A 25,578-nucleotide genomic window follows, 5' to 3' on the forward strand; every position below is an offset into this window, starting at 1 on the left:
TTAAGTGGGATGCAGTCTAGGATGGTACATATCTGCCCTGTAAGTGCCTATTCACTCTCTTATTATTGAAATCTACCAAACCATAAACACCTTATCAGGTAGGCCATGAAATTGACGTAACAAAAATATTTTTTTACCTCAAGTATCAAAATCATCGGTCTGCGTATACTACACAGCAAGCTTGCACTGGGACGCATTTGGCGTGACATGCACCAAACGTCCTTCAGGAATTAATTATAGCGGCATAACTGTGTAATGTTATTGGACCCATGGATCAGTGGAAGTTGAACTATTACAATGAAGGCGGTTTGAATCAATGAGGGCTATCGTTTTAGCGCTCACCAGTTAGCGCCACTGTAGAGTAAGGTCCTGTCACTTGCTATTCGCGAAGACAGTGGCACCAACTGGTGAGCGCTAAAGTGGTACGAGGACTATCGCATTTGCAATCATCAAGATGGCGCCACTGTAGAGTAAGGTCCTGTCAATCGCCAGGGGTGCCAACTGTTAAGTATAAAAACGATAGCCCTCATTAGGGGATATTATTAAAGACTTCAAAAGTAACTAACTTAGCTTGAGCTAAACCTAAAGATTTTAATCTTGTACAATTTACGATCTTTTATTGCGTGCTAATTTTGCTCTAAAAATGTCGTAAATAAAACAATTGTGTACTTTATACATCATAGACTTTATAAAATAAAACTAATAAATAATATTTATTAAGTGGTTACCACTCGTTATGTAGGTATTTATAGATACAAATAAAATCAAAAAGATATTCCCGTACCGGGAATCGAACCCGAGCCTCCTGGGTGAAAGCCAGGTATCCTAGCCACTAGACCATACGGGAGATGAGTGGCGGATCGAAATTTAAAAACTTAAAACCAAAACCATCACAACAGTTCGAAGAAAGATAAAATTTATCTTCGAACTGTTGTGATGGTTTTGGTTTTAAGTTTTTAAATTCATTTTTTGTTGATGTTTTGCATTTTTGCACCATATTTTTGTCAGTCTGTTTTTGAACCATTTGTTGGATTTTTTTAATAAGTTTTGTAGATTAATATATCTTACTGTACCTAAGTTTTTGTAATAAAAAAACATCGAATTGTATAAAATTTAAATAGCAAAAAAGCATTTCTTCTTCTAATGCCACAACAATAAATAAAAAAAATGGCTGTGACATACGGACGGACAGACAGACAGACATGACGAATCTATAAGGGTTCCGTTTTTTGCCATTTGGCTACGGAACCCTAAAAACACCTACTCACCCCTAAATCTCCTCTGAAAGGCATCCATCGAGCCGAATTTACCCCAAAAATGGGTTATAAATATAAATAATTCATAACTATAGTTTTTCATAACGAAGGCGGCCTATTCGACCCACCAGGGTCAGTTTACGAGGCTATAAAAATGCACTATACCTAAACAAACTCAGATAGTATGGTTTTATGAGGGTAGTTACTCCTGTCTATTGAGGAGGCGAAAAGGGATAAAAAAGAAGGAATAATAAGTTTGATTGAGTTCATATTTTACAAATACCTAAGTTATTTCTTAACTCAATACAAAAAGTATGTACTTACTACTACTACTCTGATCATGACAATGTAGTCATCATCATCATCTCAGCCATAGGACGTCCACTGCTGAACATAGGCCGCCCCCAATGCTTTCCGTGTTGCCCGGTTGGTAGCGGCCTGCGTCCAGCGCCTTCCTGCTACCTTTATGATGTCGTCAATTTTTTTTATTTGTTTGTGCTTACTAATCGTCAAATGTTTAAAGAATAAACAAAAAAAAAAAGATTAACAAAAAAAAATAGTTTTGCTGTTATGGAGCAAAACTTTACATGTCTCATATTTTTGCCCTATCAGCGCTTACAAAAAAATGTTCCATAATTTATTTATTTTTTCGTTTGTCACTCAAGATTTTATCGCAAAAGCGATTATCTAAATTTTTGCGGATATTATTGTGTAAGTTGAGTTTCCTAAAAATGTAAACAAACTCCAATAAAAATTGATCTAAAAAGTTTCCCGTACCGGGAATCGAACCCGAGCCTCCTGGGTGAAAGCCAGGTATCCTAGCCACTAGACCATACGGGATTGTGAGACACAGTTGAACAAGACATAACTGCTGCAGCGAAGATTCTATTCAATACTTGTACAGTCATACCAATATTTTAATTTTAAAAATTGTCTACTATAACTGGATACGTTGAAATCAAATTAGTGACAAAGGTAGGATCTACCTATTCAAGTAAAGGGCATATCATCATCATTTCAGCCATGGGCCTCCCCCAATGACATCCACAACGGCCGGTTGGTGGCGGCCTTTATCTAGCGCCTTCCCGCTACCTTTAAGAGCATATCACGGCATATCACGTGAAGTTCGTTCGTTCGTTTCAGCCAAATGATGTCCACTGCTGGACAAAGGCCTCCCCCAAGGTTTTCCACAATGAACGGTCCTGCGCTGCCCGCATCCAGGCTCTTCCCGCGACCTTTACCAGATCGTCGGTCCACCTAGTAGGAGGCCTGCCCACGCTACGTCTTCCAGCCCGTGGTCGCCAATCGAGAACTTTCCTGCCCCAACGGCCATCGTCTCTACGAGCTATGTGCCCCGCGCCCACTGCCACTTGATTTTAGCAATTCTGCGAGCTATGTCGGTTACTTATTAAAGTAAATAAAAAATATACATGTGAAATTTTGTGAGGATGGATGTATGTATACTTATTCACGTAAAAACTACTAAAGAGATTATAGTAAGTATTACAGTTTTATTATTTCTACATCAAAATATCATATGGACTGGACATAACTGTTTATTTTAAAACGGACTGTATTAACAAATGACGAATACCTAGTTCGTGTATACCTAACAAAAGAAATTAATGAGTTGGTAGTTAGGTACTTAGCTTGACAATGCGCTCGTTAACTAGTAAATAATTTAACGACTATATTATTGTAGGTACAGACGAGCATATCAAGCTAAGTATTTTGGTATGTTATGTAGCCGTAATAGGGTCCAATTTGTGAAAACTTTTGGCATTGTTCTTTATAATTCACTATTACTACAATGATAAATGTAGAAGCGTAGAAAATATAATACTTAAATTTATACAAAATTCTTTGAAGTATGTATTTTTTCAAACCATAACTAAAGGCAACAGTAACATGCATTTCTTATGAAAATAACAAAAAAAATTATTTCCCGTACCGGGAATCGAACCCGAGCCTCCTGGGTGAAAGCCAGGTATCCTAGCCACTAGACCATACGGGAGATGACAAGAAAAACAAAAACGAAACGAGGTATCTTTTTAGTTTCTTTTTAATATGTTTTGCCTGCCAACTTCAACAAAAAAATTAAAAATAAAGAAAAATTTTAATCATCAGTGATCGCATAATCGGGTGCATATTTACTGCTGAGTTGTACCACCTAACTTTAACGGTAACTATGACGATAACCGGTGCATTTTGTATGGAGTTTGACAGATTTTTGACGTTTGTCAAAGTCAAAGTAAGATGGTGCAACCCAGCCTTAAAGATAATTTTTAACAAGGAAAATATATAAGCGGCTTCTTGAAACATATTTTTTGAAACATAAATCCCGGTGACCCGTATTATAGAAAATTTGGGAATGCGAAACTAGTCGTAAAATAAGTAAATGTACCTACACCCGATTTGATTTTAGCCACAAAAATGTTATAGTACATTTAATCTTGTTTTTTTACTGATTTGTAGTTTTTGATTGAATCGAAAAAAAAAACATGATTATTATGAGCCAGTGCGCCCGCGTATTTGTATGCAATCAAACGCTCCATTAACATTGTATTCTTTAGCGATGCAAAATAAAATAAATAGTTTCTAAGCAACCCTGTATAAAGTCAACAACCCCGTCTGGTGGGCTTCCACTGCTAAGAGGATAACCACCCAAAACTTCACTTTGCTATGAATAATAATAAAATTATAATTAATAACTCCAGTGTTTATTGTGCGCTGAAAAATATACAATATTGCTAGAATAACAGAACCAGTCACTCAGAAATAATGTAAAGAGAGAAAGGGAAAATGGTGGTGAAAGATTTTTAAATTGTTGTATCTGTCGATAAACAAATAAAGAAACTTTACCCATTGATAGTAATATTAGTGTAGATAGGTATTAATTAATGCTTGCACTGCACATCCCTAACATTTAATTTTGTCTATTATAGGTCTTCATATTGTTTGTAAGATCGTTGTACTCTACCTATTAACAGAGCTATGTATATACTGTTTTAAAAACGTATAGGATAAAAGGAAATCATATCAGTGTTCGCTCAAAAAAAATCCCTTTAGAAAGAAAGAAGATTATTATTGCTAAAACTAAACAACAAATTGTAGATTTTTTTTTCTCTGTACATTATTATGTGTAATGTAAAATGTAAATACATATAATAATTTTACCTCACTTTCAAATGTCAAGAAGCAAAAAAAAGTTCGGAATTTTAAATTTCGGCCTATCTGTCATCTCCCGTATGGTCTAGTGGCTAGGATACCTGGCTTTCACCCAGGAGGCTCGGGTTCGATTCCCGGTACGGGAATTTTTTTTCTTTCCTTTTTTTAAAATCAATATCAGTCTAATCAGCACTTTCATTAATTTATTGTAAGTAAGGTACTTGATACAAATAAGGCCTACGTTCTAATAAGGCCTATATACATCAGAAAACACAGATAAACAAATCCAACCGGGATAATACTTCAAGGACACGTACTCATATGCCCTACAACCCGGTAGAGTGCAAGAGCGTCCCGATCCACGATCCCAGCACCAATTGGCACGCGTTCTTCTAAGGTGGTGGGTGATTTCGTGCTCTCTTATAAAAATCTGGCGATTTCATCTTAAATTTTCGGTAAAATAACGCTGTTTTAGATTAAGCTTTTCTTAGTAATCTTTTCTAAATATTTCTTACTAGCTAATAATTACCTTAATTTGTACTACTGGCTATAGATGCATTATTTGTAAATTTTTAAAGACAACAAGAGCGAAATATCTAATAAGGCCTAGGCCTTATTTTAGCATGGTAGGGCATATTGGATACTTATGTCAACACCTGATTACGGACAAATTCATTAAACTAAATGAGTCAAAGAGTAACTAAATATTTATTTAATAAGAATGTTACTAACAGCACAGAAAATAAAAAGAAAACAGAGTAAAAAAAAATACTATTCCTGTAAAAAAAAGAAACAAAATACAAAACCAATAAAAAATAAGAAAAAAAGCCGTATGTATAATTCTAAAGGATTAAAGCTGATATTATCATGCCTGTCTCGAAGACAATGTAGCAGATATGCTGCCATAAAGGACTGCTTTTGGTGGTATCATAAAGATTGTGTAGGAGTTCGTAAAGAAGATTCAGAAGCCTTTTTATGCCCTGGTTCTAACAAAAATTGAGATCTCATTTTGTTTACAAAAAATCAAGACTAAATGATGTTCCTAAACTGATTTATTTAAAAGGTTTTATGTGTAGGCCTTATTCGAACACGGTGTTTTAATAAGCCCTATACAAAAAAATAATATTGTTTGTTTTTGATATTTTTTTTGATAATTTAAGTAAGGAATCATTACTTTGTTACTATGAATATTTAATTTTATCTATCCTAATTTATGTATTATTCTTAATAAGTGGAATTTAAGTTTATCTAGAGATATACAGTATATTTCTGTTTACTTGGTATGTAAAATTTTGATAACGCAAACAAATCGCCGTGTTTAATGTTATAAGACCGCATTTTGTTTAATACAACCTCAATTTTAAGGTCTACAGGCATTTGAATCATATAGGCCTTATTCCGTGTAGGTGATTTAATAAAGCCAAAATCAGTGGTTTCGTAATTTGCTTATTTTGAATAGATTTTTAGGTCGCGGGAAGTACCTGGATGCAAGCGGCGCAGGACCGGTCTTTGTGGAAATCCTTTGGGGGAGGCCTTTGTCCAGCAGTGGACGTCTTTCGGCTGAAACGAACGAACGAACGAATAGATTTAGTTAAAAATTGTGTTATTTTTTGTAATATTGCTAAAATTAAAGGATGGAAGAAGTTAATTAACCTTGTTTTTGTTGACTGGCGTTAATATTTATTGAAATATAAGCATTTAAAGTTAGGTAGGCCTTATTTGTATCAAGTACCTTACTTACCTTATTGTATTACCTTGTCTCGGTGAATAAATGATCTTTTTTTTTTTTAATCTTAATACCAATTATATTTTAACATAACTATTTTTTTTGTTGATCAAGCAAAACATGCATGGACGATAGCATAACGAGTAAACACTTTCTACTTTATCACAGTAGTATACGTACTAGTTTGCAACAAAATGTAGTATTATAGGTAAGACTTAGGCGGAGTTGTTTGTACCAACTTACTTTAACCGTAACTATTACAATAACCGGTGCTTTTTGTATGAAGTTTGACAGATTTTTGACGTTTGTTAAAGATAGTGCTTACACTCAGCCTTAATAATATCATGTGAAATAATAAAGATAATAAAGCGTCATCCTACCATAATTTAAACAAAAAATCTTTTATCTTCACCCTTTTTCATAACTTCACACTGTTTGGTGGGCACGAAGGATTCTTCCCTAATCAATTCAGTTCCTATACAAACAGACCTAATGGCCCGGAACCTTAAGGAACCCTAAAATAACAGAGGGTACGTGATTTGGGTATAAATTGCATTTATTAGCCTTAGGATGTTTTGTCGTGCGGCCGTGTAAATAGGGAGTCAGCAAGATGGTTGCGGAGAAAATTATTAAGTGTTATTTTTCTGGGTATTTTTGGGACTATTCCCACCTTTCGTTCCCACTGCAACTTCTGTGTGGTAGGATCTACTTGACTTACTTGACTTATGGTCCTATGTCCCCTAGATGGGGCAGAGGGCGTCCACAACAGTCCTCCATCTCGTTCGGTCTTGAGCTTCTCGCTTGATCTCGCTCCAGGTCTTGCCGATCTTCTTCGCCTCGTCCGCTACAGTGCGCCGCCAAGTTTGCCTGGGTCGACCACGTTTGCGTTTTCCTTGGGGATTCCAATCCAGAGCCTGCTTAGGGATGTGATCGGGGTCCCTTCGGAGAGTGTGGCCAATCCAGTTCCACTTGCGGCGCTTGATCTGCTGGTCGATCGGAATAGGATCGGATAGTAGGATCTACAGCTTGACCGAAAAAAACTTAGGCTGAGTTGCACCACCTAACTTTAACGGTAACTATAATGATAACCGATGCTTTTTGTATGGAATTTGACAGATTTTTGACGTTTGTCACAGTTAAAATAAGATGGTGCAACCCAGCCTTAGCAATGAAGGTCACTCTGTCCCTGTCCCGGGAAAATTGAAAGTTAATCTGTCATTGGACCCGCAACGAAATTAATCAGAAGAACATAGGAGTTCGAAGTTAATGTTCAACTTTCCTTCATATCAGCACAAAGCTAATGACAGGTGACAAAACAAAGGTTTAAGTAACCTTTAAGAAAAAAATTATAAACACCACGGTCATTAAGCAATATCTATAGGGATCTATCAAAGCAAAGCTGTTAGCTGCCTGCCTGCCTTGCCATGGCAGCCTTAGGTCCGGTTGAGCCTTGTCACGTTTATCTTCTTCTTTTCAACCAAAAGACGCCCACTGCTGGGCAAAGGCCTCCCCTAAGGCCCTCTTTCCATCAAAGCGGAGAGAAGCGGAGATGTTTAAGAATGACTAAATTACACAAAAACTCGACTAAATTATACTCGTAATCATTAATTACAACTTTCAAAACAAAAAATCTTAAAAAAATTGCTAAATTCGCTTAGCCTCTAATGACCTTAATAGGACTCGAACTCTAAAAACGGGAAGCTCCGTCATTTTAAGGGGGAAGTGGGGTAAACGAGCTCATCCGAAGAAATAAGGGGCGATCGGGGAAATGATCGGACATTAAATAAGTGTCTGCGGTTATGCCGCCCCCTGGTGAGATTTCTTTGAAGATATTGCCCAGAAGAATTATCGCTGGGCCGCCACAGAGATGCAGCATGCAACTTTAAGATAAGGCACGCCAACTACTTTATAAGACAATTAACCAACTACATTATAGGTATTGTAGAACTAACACCTGTTCACATAATTCTGTGTACATTTCTGACCACCGAGTTAAGTTACCTACAATAGGTCTTCCCGTCCAAAGTCGCCACTTGAAAACTTTTCTACCCAAACGGCCATCAACTTATATGCCCCACCTACTGCCACAAGACCAGACCTCCCACTCGGTGGACCGACGATCTGAATAGGTCGCGAGAAGCACATGGATGCGGGTAGCGCAGGACCGGTCACTGTGGTAACTCTGCTGTGGGAAAGGCCTTTGTTCAACAGTGGTCATTCCTATTGAAAGGAACAAAAGAGAAATGAGTACACATTTTAGTTGTAATTTTTGGTCACTCAAAAAAGTTATACAGGGACCAAAAATGAGGTTACGAAATATTTTATTCAATACGTTTTGGAACATTTTTCTGTGAAGGTTATAAAATTAACAAACTCTTGTATTTATAATGCGAACAGCTATCAACTGGAATTCGCTGCCTGCTGCTGTCTTTCCTGAACACTATAATCCGGGCCTTTTCGAGAGTGAATACGCATTTACAGGGCAGATATGTATGTACCATCCTAGACAGCATCTCACTTATCACCAGGTGCGATTGCGGTCATATGTATAGTAATACCTGCCTTGTCATGCATAAAAAAGGGAACTGCGTTTTTGTCTGATCCCTGTGTCTCCATAACCCATGACCGGGCGTTTATTTGGAATTCTCCATTGAAGCGGATCTTTTGTTGAAATGAATTAGGAATAATCAGCGTGCTTTATACAATGGTCCTCTTTGTTTTGGCTTCCTCAGACTAATGGAGCGATTTGTTTTGCATGTTACGGCGCGATCCATCATTATCCAGTGGCCGGATTTATTTGTAACCGACGTTAATTGATTCATTGTTTAGTTTACGAAATTATCAAATTAGTAGTGTTTTATAGTAGGGGAGACCGAGGAGAGTTGCAACAGAGTTGTGACATTGTCGAATTTTTGTAACTTTAACTATCGTAACAACGCGTATATTTTAGCATACCTACGGGTATACTTGAACTAAAAAACGCGCACTGTACGAGCTCGCTAGTAATTTATAAGTTATAAAAAATCGACAATGTTACAACTGTCCTCGGTCTCCCCTACAGCTTAACATAATATTAAGATCGTGTGATCTTTATAACACGTATACTACTAAACTGGATCCAGCAAAAAAACAGGATGTCTCCTTTGGAACAAGCCATAAATATGTGTGGGACAAACCACCAACGCTCGTTCTTTCTAATCACCAATCGATATAACTCTAATTGAACCAAACGTATAACTTTAATATCGGTAAAATTCAATTTCCAATACGATGCAACGGGGTATTGAGTTTCATAATAACGTTCTCCGGCCACGAGGGCTAACTAAAGAAAAAACTTAATAACAATCGGAAAGAAATCCTCTGGGAAGCGAAAGGTGCTTTTGTAGAGCTGTTAAAACCACTAAAAGTATTTTTAGTGTTGCAGATTTTGATTTTGAAACAAGACTTACTCGCTTAATTTAAACTTTCATTACATAAAGTCTCGGTGTGGAGGCCGTGTACCGAAAAACGTAGAGTGGGATGTCCACCCACAATGTGGACCGACGACATCATAAAGGTAGCAGGAAGGCGCTGAACGCAGGCCGCTACCAACCATGCAACATGGAAAGCATTGGGGGAGGCAGATGTTCAGCAGTGGATGTCCTATGGCTGAGATGATGATGATGATGATTACGTAAAGCTGTTGAAGTTCACATTACAAAACAATATTTCAATATTTCATTTAATCTCAATCATAGACTATCCAATGATTGGTCTAAATATTATTAGTTCAACAAATCAAAAATATTCCAAGCTCTTAAAATTTTGTCAAGTTTTGGGCTTCAAACAAAGAATGGGTCACGTTTCTCTTCACATAATCACTTTAAAGTGTTATACTTCGAAACAAAGCCAAAATATATTTCGAGCGTCATTCGGCGCGTGCAGATTCTGTAATGAAAATTGATTATTTTTGACGTCAAAGAACAAACTTAAAATTGTAATCAATTTTAATTTTGCAATAAGGAATATTGAGGAATCAATAAAATTGAAAGAACGAAGTGAAACAACACGTTGTCTTCTTTTTCGAAAAAATAAAATTCAGAATAAGTGCATCCAGTTCAGAGTTTTTTTATGCATCTTAGTTACTTACGTACTCTCGATTTCAATAATTTCAAGTGTATTTAAATTTCGGTATTAACAACTCGGTAAAATACATATTACAAATGTCTAAAATCCACATTAAAAGTTCGAGTTAATATTTTTTATTACAAACCTCGGGAACTTAACCGTCCATAATCAGATAACTCGAAAACTCTTATTGGAGCCATTTTAATATAACTTTCGGGGATCCGCCATCTTGTTGTCCAGTTCGTTTGATGGAAGTTCGGAAGAATTTTTGTTATTGGATTTTCGTATTATAATTTAAAGTTTTTACGAAAATCTGTCCGTAGATTTAAGCTGTGTTAGTATTATTAGGGGTTAAGCCCCTGGTACACTGTTAGCATGATTGCGATGTAACGTAAACATGACGTGACGTGATAACTGCATGATGAGAGGGTGGCGTGAATTTTTTTTTGACAAACGCAACCGTTTGTTGTTTCGCGAGTCGACATAAAGCGCAATACACACTGAGCCCGCCGGGCTGCTGACAAAGCCCGGCGACACAACCCGGCGGCCTGTATGAAAAGAATCATGTCGGCAACATGCGCCCGCGCGTGTTACCCGCCAATATGTTGGCGGCTTGGGTACGCCTGCGCTCAGTTGCCCGGCGACCCTCGACCTGTAGTGACGTGCTTGTATGCTGACTGCCAAATACATTTCTCATCTTAAGCCGCCGACATACCGCCGACCAAATTTTCCGACTTGTAATCAGTGAAGCCGACAACTAGACCGTCGACAAAAGTTGCCGACATATGTCGGCGGGCTCAATGTGTATTGTGCTTAACGTTACATAGGCAAATTCGTTTGTAGGTACGATTATGATTATCGTCTCAACCAAATGCCGTCCAGTGCTAGACAAAGGTTTCCCCCAAAGATTTCCACAATAGTAATGTAAATGTAATGTGTTAACACCAACGCCATCCAGCGGCAACTGGAGGAGAAACGATATGTCACAGATCAGCAAGACATACATCGACCGGTGCCTCACAGTTCTTCGGTACTCCGATAGGTAGCGCTGTCCTCCATGTATAAAACGCGATTACATAAATTTCGCCTACTTCACTTATTAACTTTTATTCGATTACCATTGTAAACGTCAAATAAACGTTATAGTCTAAATGTAAATCAAAATTATTCATTTAAGTACGAGTACTAATCCCAGCTGAACCTGATCTGCTATTCTGAGGCGCAAACAGGCACATTCTGTCATTACTAGACTGCTATACTGAATTCTGAAATTTACGCTACATGCAAAATAGACCGAGTCGTGTTACATCCGCTGGTCTGTGCTAGAGCCTTAAAGCTTTTCTTTGTGTAAATACTTAATGTTAGCTTTCCAATCTCCCAAAATTATTAATTTGACGACTCTGTCTGAGGACACTTGATCTTTTTAATCTTAACGAAGCAATTATAGATTTTACGGACTCCAATGGCGTTTTAAATTAAATTTTAGATACGCAGATAGAGTTTTAAAACATTAGTAACACCCAAAAGGCATTTTTAGTGTTATTTATGTAGAACACTACTTTGGTACACTAGTATAGTACGAATACCTTTAAACCTATTAACCTTATTTAGCCGACAATTTTAAACATCTTTGATGACTTATAAAGGCCCGTATTCACAAACATTACTATGAGGTCTCACAGTGCGCGTGGATGCACAGGGTGACACACGAACCAATCACAGAGCTCTATTCAACGCTGTGCATTCGATTTACAGCTTCACTTAAGCAAGCACCGTTTGTGAATACGGGCGTAAGTCTGACATCAACCAAGAAGACTTGAACTCAAGTTATTTCACCCAACTGCACCACGAGACAATGTGTTGTAATCTAATATTTTGTTTGCAAGAAAGCTCGCTCGCAAAAATGGCATTCCTCCAAACCCCGACACATATCAAGAGTTTCTCTATGGAACCCCAAAAAGTTATACCAGTCGAGTTTAAAATGAACTGCTATTCACAAGGTATCAATCCCGGGAGATGACTGCGTTCAATAACGTGTGAGAATCTTGTAAGGGCAATCGCACATTTAATACTTTTATTTGTTAGAAAAAAAATTGGAGTTGCTTCGCAAATCGCCGTAGGCAATTTTTTTTAAATTAGTTTGATACTTTTATTTTCTTGTAGTCTACAGTATGTGCATAAGACTATACTTTTAGATAGCTGTGTTATAGATATTGATTGTTACCTTAAAAATGTTAATGTATTGTCTTTACTGTCGCAATGGGACCTCCCGTAATGACAAGTGAAATATTGTTATAAATAAATAAATAAACCGTTTTTTTAAACTAATTTGGAAATTTATTTTTTTCTATTTGGAAGTAAGCAGAAGAATAATAGGACTAGATTGACCCAACATAATTTTACCAAAGTCCATTCAGTAGTTTAGCTTTTGAATCATCAAATCCCAACTAATCCCATCCCAACTAATATTATAAATGCGAAAGTAACTCTGTCTGTCTGTCTGTCTGTCTGTCTGTCTGTCTGTCTGTCTGTCTGTTACGCTTTCCCGCTTAAACCTCGCAACCGATTTTGATGAAATTTGGCATAGAGATAGTTTGAGTCCCGGGAAAGAACATAGGATAGTTTTTATCCCGGTTTTTGAAACAGGGACGCGCGCGATAAAGTTTTTCTGTGACAGACAAAATTCCACGCGGGCGAAGCCGCGGGCGGAAAGCTAGTTGTAAATAATGTGAAACGAAATTGCACATTTTCCTTACTTGCTGTGACTTTTCAGTGTTGTTTATGGAAATATAATAGTCTTATATGCCCATTTTCACCATCAATCCCTAATTTTTAAGTGACTCCTATGTTAACACATAGCAGGAAATTTGTTTTTATAGAAGTCACTTTAAAATTAGGGATTGATGGTGAAAGCGGGCATTAAAAGATTATTGTCAATATACTAACTAACAATGCTTTAGTAGAAATACGGGAGGCCTATGAACAAATATGGCCTAAAAGTGAACTGATGATGATGATAAATCTATTAGAATAATATTATCCAAAAAATATTCAATGTAGAGTCCCAGCTCATTTACAGTTCTATTACATGCATATTATGTATGGCAGATAAATGTATATGGGCTCTTACGTCTGAGAGCAGTGTCTTGGCACGGGTTTGTAGACCTTATGGAGTGGAGATTCGGTTGATTTTCAATTTGTACATATGCGAAAGGCTTATTGATTGTGAATATTGGCTGTGGCTTGATTATAGCGAGATGAATGTTTATTAAAATTCAAATCTCTTTTTATTTCAGACTGCATAGACCAGTATGAGCAATCTTAAGGTTAATTTTTACTAAGGTTATGGTTAATATGTGAATAATTACAGCATTTTCTGATCACAAACTATAAATGCTTTCTTTTGTTACCAGATCGTGAAATAATGAAACAGTAAAAGTTCATTGTGAATTTGACGTTAATTTTTTTGTATTCTTTGTATTTGTCAATTTTGTGTTAGTAAGAGTTTCAATCTACCTGACCTTTTCGTTCGTTTCAAACAAAGGCCTCCCCTAAATATTTCTACAACGACCGGTCCAGCGCTTAAGCCTAACCTCGGTCTAACCTTTTAAACAAAAAGAAATATTGAATGTAATATTAATTGGAATTATTTATTTGTAGGTATGCCCGTTTCATAGTACTTAGAGGTACAAACCCAAATATACCTTGCTTACCTCATAATTACAACGCGACTTCTTCAAACATCGCCGCTAGTCAAGCCGCGTCCCTAAGCGTTCTCCTCAAACGACGCCATCTTGCGACGGAAATTATCAGCTACGCGGCAAACTGGCTGATACCTTATCGGCGGATAAGTAGTGTGCCGGGACCTTTATGCACACTTCACTTGAAATATGCAGCGAAATGAAGCTCTAGATTGAGAAGCTGAAATAGCGATATTTATATGGGGACTGAGGTGGATGCGATTTAGGTTTTGCCGAAGTATGTAAAAGTGTTGATTTTTGTAAAGAAAGAAAAAATGATAAAATACAAGTCATTTTTTTTAAATTAAAACAATTGCTATATTTTTAGGAAAAGCTCTATTTGTGAACTTTTACTATAATTAATGGCGATAGTGATAAAATCAGTAGCTCCGACATTTTTATTGAATCAGTAGGGATTTGGTAGGGATTTCTAAATTATGATGTATGTCAAATCTGTAAATAATTATATGAGTGTCTGTTTGTAGTGTTACAGACACCTAGCAAATACCTAGAGTCCCGTAAAATTACTGTCTGCCTGCATTACTGAAACAAAGTCTGAAGGATAGTAATTTTTTTTTTTTTTTTTTTATGCATAACAAGGCAGGTATTTGACCACAATCGCACCTGATGTTAAGTGGGATGCGGTCTAGTCTAGACTAATTAAGGCTGGGTTACACGTACACCATCTTATTTTAACTTTAAAAAACGTCAAAAGTCTGTCAAACTCCATACAAAAACACCGGTTATCGTTATAGTTCCGGTTAAAAAAAGGTGGTGCAACTCAGACTAAGAGTAAGTAGCCAATATTTTTTCCCTTTCTACCTTCCATAGCATAAAATTGGATACTTAGCTAGAATATTTCAAGCTTAATAATAACATCAGATTTGGCAATAACCTCCGCCGCGTAATCAAAAACCTGCGAATATTCCATCGTTATTATAGTTTTAGGCTTATTAAAACAGTGAAAACATTAATTAAAAATTCCAAAGCTACTAACAACAAAATTCTTAATAAATTGATTATAATAGAATTGATGAAAATCTGATATCGTTTGGAAAAATCAATTAATAAGGCAGGTATGTAATTCGAAAAAGACTGGCACTGACTTGAAGACTATAAATTATTAATCAGTTAATTGATTTATTGTCATTTTGCCCGAATCACAAGAAAAATCACACTTCGAATCATTGTCATCATCATTTCAGCCACAGGACGTCCACTGCTGAACTTAGGCCTCCCCCAGCGAGTTTGCCCGGTTGGTAGCGGTCCAAATGTCTTGTGAAAAACACTTAAGTACTTTCAATGTAAAAACTTAGGCTTTGTGGCAAATCGACAATAACCCAAACCAACAAAAAAATTAAAAATTAGCTCTAAAACTATTTTTCATTAACTAACCTAGATGTCGATCAACATTGTAAAAGAAAATTTCAATCTATTCGGTATTCAGGGCTACACCATCAACTCAAACAACCGGCCAATAATAATTTTCATTAAAATCAGCCATAGTTAATTACCTGCTTCTGATGGGTGCTCTGGAGATATTTTCAAATAGAGACTAGAAGAGACAGAGTTGATTATAGCTAAAGACAATAATGTCAGTTCTAGGCATTGAACATTGAAAAATTTAACGTCTTGGCTTAAAAATAAAATACTTTAGGTATATTATCCCCCCTAGGATTCTGACTAATTTTAATGAGTCACTCTAAATACACTGGTCATCATAAAAATCGGCCCACCTACGTTTTACAGGAAAACTCGTTTCTACTGACACAATCATGGTGCCCCAACAATATTGGTGTTATTTGAAAGCCCAATAAATATCCTTAAAGAAAAACACATTTAATTTCCTAATAAACGATTAACATATACAATAAATGTGACTTGAAAAACTTGAAAAAAGACCTCACTTTGGGCTCACCTCTGGGATCAATTAGACCAATTTTTATGGTTATAAAAACAAATAATGATCTCACGTGTCCTTTTTAACAGATGGATAGCGATTAATCCCAACTTAACAGTTTTATAGCCATAAAAGTTGGCTCAAGCGTAACTACCTATTTTTTGAAGAAGTGACTCTGGATTCTTCTACAGACACATTTTTGGGGTAAAAATCTTTCCTTTAATGAAATTAAGTTTAGAACTAGGCTCTTAAATGGTAATATAGTATAGTAATATTGGTGGGAAGTGGGGATGCATACTTTTGAAAGTGCTTGTCGCGGGTGGGTCGATTTTTATGATGACCAGTGTAGTACACTCCATCTCTCTTAACTAGACCATGGAGGTGTATTCTTTATCTTTCTCCCACAAAAGCAAAAGTAAAAATGCGAAAGCCCCAGCTCTTTATTGGTTAAATGTAGACAGAATTTAAGACAGAGACGGACTTTGGCGTAGACCGTTTAATCGATGGACCGACTATCTGGTATAGGTATGTAGCTTGAAGCACCTGACTCCATCTGTGGGTAACGCAGAACCTATCGTTGTATAAATTCTTTGAATAAGCCTTTGCCACGTAGCGGAAATACTCAAACCACATGTAATGCAATGCAATAAATGATTTGATTTGATTTGATTTGAAAATACTTTCCCATTTTCGCAGCAAAAGGCCCGAACTCAAAACATCATTCGTATCCCAAATTCTACCACATCCAGCAGCTCTTATCCTTGCCCAAAGATGGCAAGAATTCATTAAAATTTCTCATTTGAAAGCGTCTTCAAGTGCCATCGTACGTAGCTCTTCAGCGAAATGCATTTCGTGCCATTTAGGTCCCCGAATATTCTAGATTCAGTTTATGTCTGAGATCTGGGGCTGAAGATAATAATATTTTAGAGGGATTTTTGGCAGTCTGTCAGTTTACAACGCCAAAGCTTTGGAGCTTAAACTTGATAGACGTATAACTTAGATAGCTTCTGAGCCATACGTACGTTGTATATATATGATTACTATGTTTCTAGACGATCTAGCAATTTATATTGTACTTATTCGTAGTGTTTTGTGTGTAGAGTCTGACTTAAATAGATATTCAATTTTAAATGTGGTATTGTCTACAAAACTTGAAGTCATAGAATTAAGATAGATATTTTAATTTGTTTCAAAATAAGACTCAGTGATTGCAAACAAAGACGGATTCGGTCTCATTATTAGCTATTTTCAATTACATGCTAAAAGTCAAAGCTATTAAATGATTTTTATGTTATTTGAGTACTAGCTGACCCGGCGAACTTCGTACCGCCTTAGCGTAGAGATTTTCTTTATATTTTTTTCCGTAAAAACCTTGTACAGAAAACTACAAAAAAAAATCAGCCAAATCGGTCAAGCCGTTTTCATGCTATGTCGTGACAACGGAAAACGGGTTTCATTTTTATATATATATTATATTACGAGGATTAGTATCCGGGATAGATTCAAAAGTCGCTGCATAATTGAACAACGGAGCAATTTATCATATTGACTTTACAAAAAATCTTTATCTACCCTCACAAACATTCCTATCTGACCAATCACGTTCACAAAGCTTTCCAAAGCTCAGATCTTAACCAGTTAATAACTAAAAAGCTAAGCCCATTCAGGCTAGTGAATACTAAGGGTATGTCAAAGAGACTAAGCGTAGGCTTTTAACTGATAGACCTTAATCAACCGAATGGCTTCACAGGATCGGAGCTAGGGGAGTGTGTGAAAGGCTTTCTTTTTCATCTAGTTTTGAGATCAAATACACAGGATTTTTAGATGTTAAACTGGTTTGTTTTCCAAAAATATGTACCAAGATAAATATGATAACTCTTTATTCACATCGTACAGAAGATATTATGCTTATGAAAAATAAAATTGGAAGCTTGAAAGAACTTTCCAATCAATCAGCAGAGAGGAAGGTTTTTTAAAATGAAAAGTATATTAGGTAAGTTGTAATAATTTACCTCTATGGATGGACCGACGACCTAAAAAAGATAGCTGGGAGTAAGTTTTGAATCTAAATCGTAGAAAAGAAATATAGGTAGGTAGGCACTTAAAATGCAGAAATAGTAAACTTAGGAAACAAAACTGAAAAAAATATTACGTCACAATATCAAATATATTTGTTTGACCTATCTTGGAATCGAACCCAGTACCCCAGATCTTCTACCCACCGGACCACAGCGTCGGATTAATTACAGTAACTTTAATTGGACCACAATTAGTTGTTCCGACTGTTCCGAGTTCGGAACTTGGGCTATGTTGTGGCTAACTACTACTTAAACGCTCTGCGCATGAGAATGTAATTGAATTTGGCTAGAATTATTTCTAGAATTAAATTTAGGTTTACTGAGAATATTTAAGTAAGTGGTTAAGATTTTTTTCATTCATTGTTAATGACATTTTGTTAAATATTTTAAAAGTAGGTAGATTTTATTTGATTTGAAATCGATTAATAGTTAAAAAGATGCGTCCAAAGGTATATTACTGCATTTTTTAATAATTCAGGTAGGTAAAATTTTGTAGAACACATATTTAAATTAAAATACCATAATACAAAACGAAAATAGAATTAACACAGTAAAAAATAAAAGCAAAACCTTAATAGAATAAAATTAAGACAGTAAAAATTCAAAAAGTATTAAGTTGGCACAAAATAAAAAAGTATAATTAAAAAAGGAAATAAAAATATCGTTCGATCTGAACTCACACTGCCAAATAAAGAACATATTTTAAAATAAAAAAAAATGTTGCACACATTTTCTACATAAAGAGGTTGTCTATTTTTATTTTTATAAGGCCAGCTTCACACGTTGGCGCCAACGTTGGTCACAACTCCACTCGTTCTACTTGGAGATGTAGAAAAAAATTGTCCCAATATTGGCGCCAACACTATGGTTTTATGGTTTTAGATATTTATTTTTCTAAAAGAATACAATTATATTCACTTATAAGAAAAATACAGAATACACTTTATAATAAATAAGCAGCAAGTGCACGCAACAAACAAGCTTGTTTCATTTATGTATTAAATGAAACTAGGTACAGAAAACAATGAAGTTAAAATAAAATAATAACAAACCGCTCAAATGCTATATTTTTCAAATTCAAGTGTAGTTTTATTCTTAACCTACCCACACTGCAACTACAAAACCAGCAACCGGCTTGGCTTCCATTACGTAACGCTCAACAGTTGCTATCACAGTTGCTATGTGACCGGTTTTTTTTTTCCTACATTACAAGTAATAAAAACGCGAGAATGTGAATAAATGAATGTGCTCGTACAATGAACCAGATTGATTTTTTTTTGTATTTTTTTTTCAAACGTTGAACAACGTTGGTCCCAACATTCGCGTTGGGATCAACATTGGGGCCAACGTGTTGAGCCAGCCTTACAGAATCTCAACTTGCAGTCCGATCTGGCCCGAGGCGCAAGTTGCTAGCCACAACATTGGTGAAGTTTGAACATGCCAAGAATCTAGCAACTGGCGAGCAAACAGTATCCTAAAGCTACGAGTATGGACTGACGGCACGTCAATCTAAACAAAGGCACCTTATGTAGCTGATAATAGAGGCGATTTTTCAACAAAAATGATCATCTAGTGTTATGTGCTGTCGACTATTATTTACAGTTGAATGTACAGTTTTGTTCCAAAATAACACCTACGTACAAATACATAAGATCCTAGTTGATCGTTTTGCTGACGTCAATACATAGCCAACAAAAATGATTTCAACCAATACCATTTCTCGCAAATACAGGAACCCATAATTAAATTTAAAAAATAGTAGGCCTTATTCTTTTCAATATTGCTTTATTAGGGTTCCGTACCTCAAAAGGAAAAAACGGAACCCTTATAGGATCACTTTGTTGTCCGTCTGTCCGTCCGTCCGTCCGTCTGTCAAGACCCTTTTTCTCAGGAACGCGTGGAGGTATGAAGCTGAAATTTATATCAATTACTCAGGTCTACTGTCCCTTGAAGCTGTTAAAAAATCAAACTTCTAAGCCAACGCAATCAAAAGATACAGCCGTTTATGCCGCAAATTTTCGACACTTGCAAGGGAATCAAAACCTACAGGGTGCTTCCCGTGAACTCAGAATCTTGAAATTTGGTACGAAGCAACGTCTTATAGCATAGATAAAGGAAAAATTACGAAAACCATAAATTTTTAGTTACATCACATAATATATTTTTTTTTAATAATTTTAAACTTACTACCCATTTCCTCATAAACGCGTAAAGGTATTAAATTGAAATTCATACCAAATACTCAGGTCTATAATACCTTTAAGCTGTAACAAAATCAAACTTCTATGTCAACGCAATCAAAAGAAACAGCAGTTTAAGCTGCATATTTTGAAACTCGCAAGTACTCGCAAGGGAATCAAAACCTAAAGGGTACTTCCAGTCGACCTAGAATCTTGAAATTTGGCATGAAGCAACTTTTTATAGCACACATAAAGGAAAAATTCCGAAAACCTTAAATTTTTAGTTACATTACAAAATATATATTTTTTAATAAATATAAACTTATTACTTTTTTCCTCATGAACGCGTAGAGCTATCAAGTTGAAATTCATATCAAAGACTTAGATCTAATTGCCTTTAACCCGTGAAAAAAATAAAATTCTAAGTCAACGCAAAAACGCAAAACGCAAAAGTACAACCATTGATACCGCATATTTTGAAACTCGCAACTACACGCAAGGGAATTAAAACCTAAAGACCACTTCCCGTTGACATAGAATCTCGAAATTTGGTAAGAAGCAATAGCTTACAGCACAGGTAACAGAAAAATTCCGAAAAGCTTAAAATTTTAAGTAGTTATACCACCAAAAAAATTGTGATTGTAAACATAATTTTAGTTACAGCAATGACAAACGATAAAGAGATCTTTGTCTTAAATTTATGCTCCTCCATCTTTCCCCATTGTAATGTTATGAATTTCATTTTGCAATAAAAATACCATAGTTATGACTCGATTGTCGTAATGAACGAACTTTGTAAACCTTGCAGGTTTGTACGGAACCCTCGGTGCGCGAGTCCGACTCGCACTTGGCCGGTTTTTTTTTTACTAGCGGCCGCCCGCGACTTCGTACGCGTGGATCCCGTTTTACCTCCTTAGGGATTGAATTTTGCAACATCCCGTCTTAGTGAGCACCTACGTTCTAAAAGGAACCCCCATCAAAATCCTCCTAGCACTTGAGATTTCGTGATGAGTGAGTCAGTCAATCAGTGACCTTTCGCTTTTATAGATATAGAAGATTATTGTCGCATGAACCGAAACTTAGACCGACTGAAACTGTACTGAAAGCAAGTCTTATGAGCAATACTTACTTATCCAGCTGTGACTCACAATCCCGTATGGTCTAGTGGCTAGGATACCTGGCTTTCACCCAGGAGGCTCGGGTTCGATTCCCGGTACGGGAAACCTTTTCTTTCCTTTGGGGCCATTTTCATTTTACAACAAACTTTTTAAATTATTATAAATAGCAATAATAATGTAGTTTTTGCTATGTTTCAATTTATAAGTGCCTACAGACAAAACTCCTCAAACTACATAGTTAAACGAAAATATTGTTTTGCAAGAACCTAATTATATCGTGCGTTTGAATTTATTAATAAATCCACTTTCTTTGACATTTTAATACGTAGTTACTTACTATAACATGATTACTTAATTAACATAGTTAATTATAGCTCAAAATTTCAATTTATTTTGTAGACAAAATTATTAGCTTGAATTTCAATAAATCCATATTCCTTGACATTTTGATTCACTACCAACCTATTTCTCCCACCTTCTTAACGTACAGTCGTACGTCATCTCAGTCTCTACATTTACGCCACAAAACAAACCTTATTACAACTGTCATAAGATACTTTCACGATATTTAGCTGGATATGCCGTCGACTGTACCTTCCATATTATTTTCTCAATCATAACTTATCAAAATGTCAGAAGCATAATTTGAAGATATGAAAACACCCACGAATCCCTATGTAATTGGGTTATGCTACATTACAATTATTCTTTAATTTATAATTAAACAATAATTTAATAAATAATTTTTAATTGTATTGTGTTGTGCCAAATAAACGTTTTTTTATTCATTTCCCCTTCCCTCCGGACATCTGAGGCGGTCAGACGTGTGTCACAGTAATCTTTATTAATTGTTAAAATTAATTTTTAAACGAAAAATAATACACAAAAATCCGCATACAATAATAGGAGCTCATAACCACGACGGAGCTCCGTGTACAACAGACGCCACACGTGAGTGTTACCTAGTATTCACTACGCACTCGATACGGGCGGGGGTCTGGTTACGGTGGACGGAAAGCGGTGTTGTACCAAAGCGTCGCGACCGTCCAACTTTTTTTTTTTTTTTTTCGTCAGGAAATGCATGAAATTGCATACCCACTGGCCCGGGGGAACCAGTGGGTTATGTGAGGCTCTCCCTGCCAGATGGGCAGGGCCTACTCACTAAAACCTGACGGTGTCCTCCCGAAGTCTTTGGGACGGAGCTGCGAGTTATTGTCCGAGCTAGACGGCCTAGACATTCTTTCGCGGCTCCGCCCCAGACTGTGGCTCGCTCTGTTGGTCTGAGCAAGCGACGACTGGCTTCAGGGGAGTAGTACCTCCCCTGTTCTTCACTAACGGTGCGCGTGAACACATACGCGCGCCGCCGCCGCGGATCCTCCTTTAGCGGCCACCAAACACCCCCGTGTCTAGTGGCCGAGGACCCTTAAGAGGGGGCATGGAGATGGTAGTGTCTCCTGCGGTGTCCTGGACGTCGGCGACGGTTCGGTGGAGCGTCAGGCGAGGCCTCTCGCTCCCTCTCCGCCGCTTCTTTCTGCGACATGACCTCCTCGCAGAAGTGGAGCACCGCATGCCATGCATCTGGGCTCTCTAGCATACGATGCCATGCATCTGGGCTCTCTAGCATACGATGACCTTCGCCGACTGTCCTTTCACTTCGCTCCTACTAAGCGCTGTTGCCCTGGTACTTTTGAGTTTGGCTTTGTACGCATCTACGTCATGCCGCTACGTCACTCCCCCCCCGCGCCGACCTCACAGCACATAGATGCCCGGGCGCCGCTCGCGCAGCCGAGCTCGGCAGCCGGCGGAGAGCTTCGCAAGGAACTTTCGGCATCGCAACTGCAACAGAGCTCATCAGATGCTGAGGGTACTAAGTCGGAAGACACGTCATGCAAATCCTCGGGGATAACGCAGCGGCAGAAGCGCAAGAGGAGAAGTACAATAGATATACAACTAGCTAATTTTATGTCCGAAATGAGAGGCATGTTCGCAGACCTAAAAAAGCAACAGGAGTCAAAGATGGATAAACTCTGTGCAACATTTCAAGAAATAAAAAATCAAAACACAGAAATAAAGACGTCTATAGAATTCCTAACATCCAAATATGATTCTCTTTTGGAGGAAGTCAACGACTTGAAGAAAGAAAAGTCACAAAATCTTGCACAAATTCAGTCACTGGAAAATAGATTAGAGAATTTTGAAAGAAATGCTCGATCTACTTGTCTGGAAATAAAAAATCTACCGGTTAGTAAACCTGAGACTAAGGCAAACCTAATGGACACAGTGACCAAGATTGGTTCTGTCCTTAACTTTGACATTCAGAAAAATGACATACGAGACATCTTCCGCATCAACACTAGAAATCCTGAAAACAAAACTTTGATCGTGGAATTAACCAGCGTCATCACTAAAGACAGCATACTTAAAGCTTACAAACAATATAACAGAGGACCCAATAGACTGAATACGGAACATTTAAAAATTGACGGATCTCCAAAACCAATTTTCATATCGGAGAATCTTACAGCTAAGATGAAACGACTTTTCTACACTGCACGAGTCTTCGCGAGCAGCAACGGATATAAATATTGTTGGTCGTCAAATGGCAAAATATTTATTAGAGAGAAAGATGGATCTCCATATTACATGATCAGGGATGAATTAGACTTGAAGAAGCTTGAAAGATTGCTATGACTATATACTTGTGTGCTAGCTTATGTAATGTCTATTCTTATGCTATTCGATGTTATTTCTTGTAGTAATATTAGTACGTTGCTCAGATTCATTATTATTGTTACTTTGTCATACTTCATATCCAATTGCCATTCATATAATACACACACTCAATTCAATGAACTTTATAGTAATTTTACAACACACAAACACATTATATTGATTACTAATGCAAGTGCAATTTTTATTGTTCTACTACTGCTTTTGGTTTCTGTCCTTTCATGTCTCATGAGAATAATCTTTTCGTTGGGATTGTGCACTTATGTCAATAAACCAAGTTCGTGTATGCTCGTAATTTTTGCCAAGTACATTAATGGATGAGCACCTAAGAATAATTTCGGAAATAGATAAGGTGTCTGTCGGTAAATCATACATATGTTCCCCTGAAAATTCTACAGCATACATAGCAAACACGAAGCTAAACTTGAAGATATTTCATATAAACATAAGAAGCACCGGTAATTCCGTTAATTTTGAAAATCTTTTGCTTTTAATAGATCGTACTAAACTAGACCTAGATATAATAATTTTATCTGAATGCTGGCTGAGTAAGTGTCCCCATCTCCCAGCACTTCCAGATTATCAGACCTATAAAACCAGCCATTTAAATCAGAATGACGGGATAGTGGTGTACATTAGGGACAATATCAATGCCAAAGTGTGTGAACCAATTGTGGTTGATGCTAATTGCTTAAAATTGGAGTTATCTTCGGGTATGGCGATCCTTGCTGTGTATCGCTCGCCGTCTTTCAGAAATATTGATAACTTTATTAATTCAATTGATACCTTACTGCTTTCACTACGTCACTTCAAAAATATAGCTTTGGTTGGGGACCTCAATATAAATATCTCTTCAGATAATCCTGATCCAAACACCAACTTGTATTTGAACTTAATGGCATCTCATTCTATGTTACCAGCTCACCTCTTCCCCACCCGTAATAATAACTGCCTTGATCATCTGATCCTCAAAAGCGACAAACCGGCTGTTACGCTAGTACTTGACTCAACATTTACGGATCACTCTCCTCTTGTATTCTCATGTCAGTTGGATTGCAAAGTTGGAAAAACTACAAAAGTCACTTCCAAACGTATTGATATACCAGCTTGTGTGAAAGAGATTGAAAACCTAGATTTCTCTATTGTTCTAAAATGTTACGACGCCGAAAATGCTTCTAATACTCTTGTTCAACAATTATCAAGCATAATAGTAGCCAATACTAAAACCGCTATTCTACCGAGCAGAAAACGTATTAATAAACCCTGGATCACGCCGGGCTTGCTTCGATGTATTCGTCACAGGGACAAACTTTATCGTAACACCAAAAAGCAACCAAATAATGAGATCTTAAATGTTATTTATAAACGCTACAAAAACTTTTGTAATAATTTACTCAAAAAAATTAAAAGGGAATACGAACGTTCACAATTCGAAAAACACAAGAAAAATCCAAAGCAGCTGTGGAATCTTATTAAAAACATCTCAAATTTACAGCAGAGAACTTCACCTTCAGACGAACTCATATCCAGTTATGATAGTCCGCAGACAATAGCTGACTCGATTAATAGTTTCTT

The 25,578-nt window shown here is 36.8% G+C and overlaps 5 non-coding genes across 5 annotated transcripts; 2 read left to right on the forward strand and 3 right to left on the reverse strand.

The window, feature by feature from the left end:
- Positions 1-775: 775 nt before the first annotated feature.
- On the reverse strand, positions 776-847 carry Trnae-uuc (transfer RNA glutamic acid (anticodon UUC)). The gene has a single exon. It is a non-coding gene; the product is annotated as a tRNA-Glu (tRNA).
- A 1,177-nt stretch (positions 848-2,024) lies between these two features.
- Trnae-uuc (transfer RNA glutamic acid (anticodon UUC)) lies at positions 2,025-2,096 on the reverse strand. The gene has a single exon. It is a non-coding gene; the product is annotated as a tRNA-Glu (tRNA).
- Positions 2,097-3,198: 1,102 nt separating this feature from the next.
- Trnae-uuc (transfer RNA glutamic acid (anticodon UUC)) lies at positions 3,199-3,270 on the reverse strand. Its single transcript has one exon. It is a non-coding gene; the product is annotated as a tRNA-Glu (tRNA).
- A 1,228-nt stretch (positions 3,271-4,498) lies between these two features.
- Trnae-uuc (transfer RNA glutamic acid (anticodon UUC)) lies at positions 4,499-4,570 on the forward strand. The gene has a single exon. It is a non-coding gene; the product is annotated as a tRNA-Glu (tRNA).
- A 16,735-nt stretch (positions 4,571-21,305) lies between these two features.
- Positions 21,306-21,377, forward strand: Trnae-uuc (transfer RNA glutamic acid (anticodon UUC)). Its single transcript has one exon. It is a non-coding gene; the product is annotated as a tRNA-Glu (tRNA).
- Positions 21,378-25,578: the final 4,201 nt, after the last annotated feature.

Source organism: Ostrinia nubilalis, chromosome 19, assembly GCF_963855985.1.
Source record: "Ostrinia nubilalis chromosome 19, ilOstNubi1.1, whole genome shotgun sequence".
In the NCBI taxonomy this organism is placed as follows: domain Eukaryota; kingdom Metazoa; phylum Arthropoda; class Insecta; order Lepidoptera; family Crambidae; genus Ostrinia; species Ostrinia nubilalis.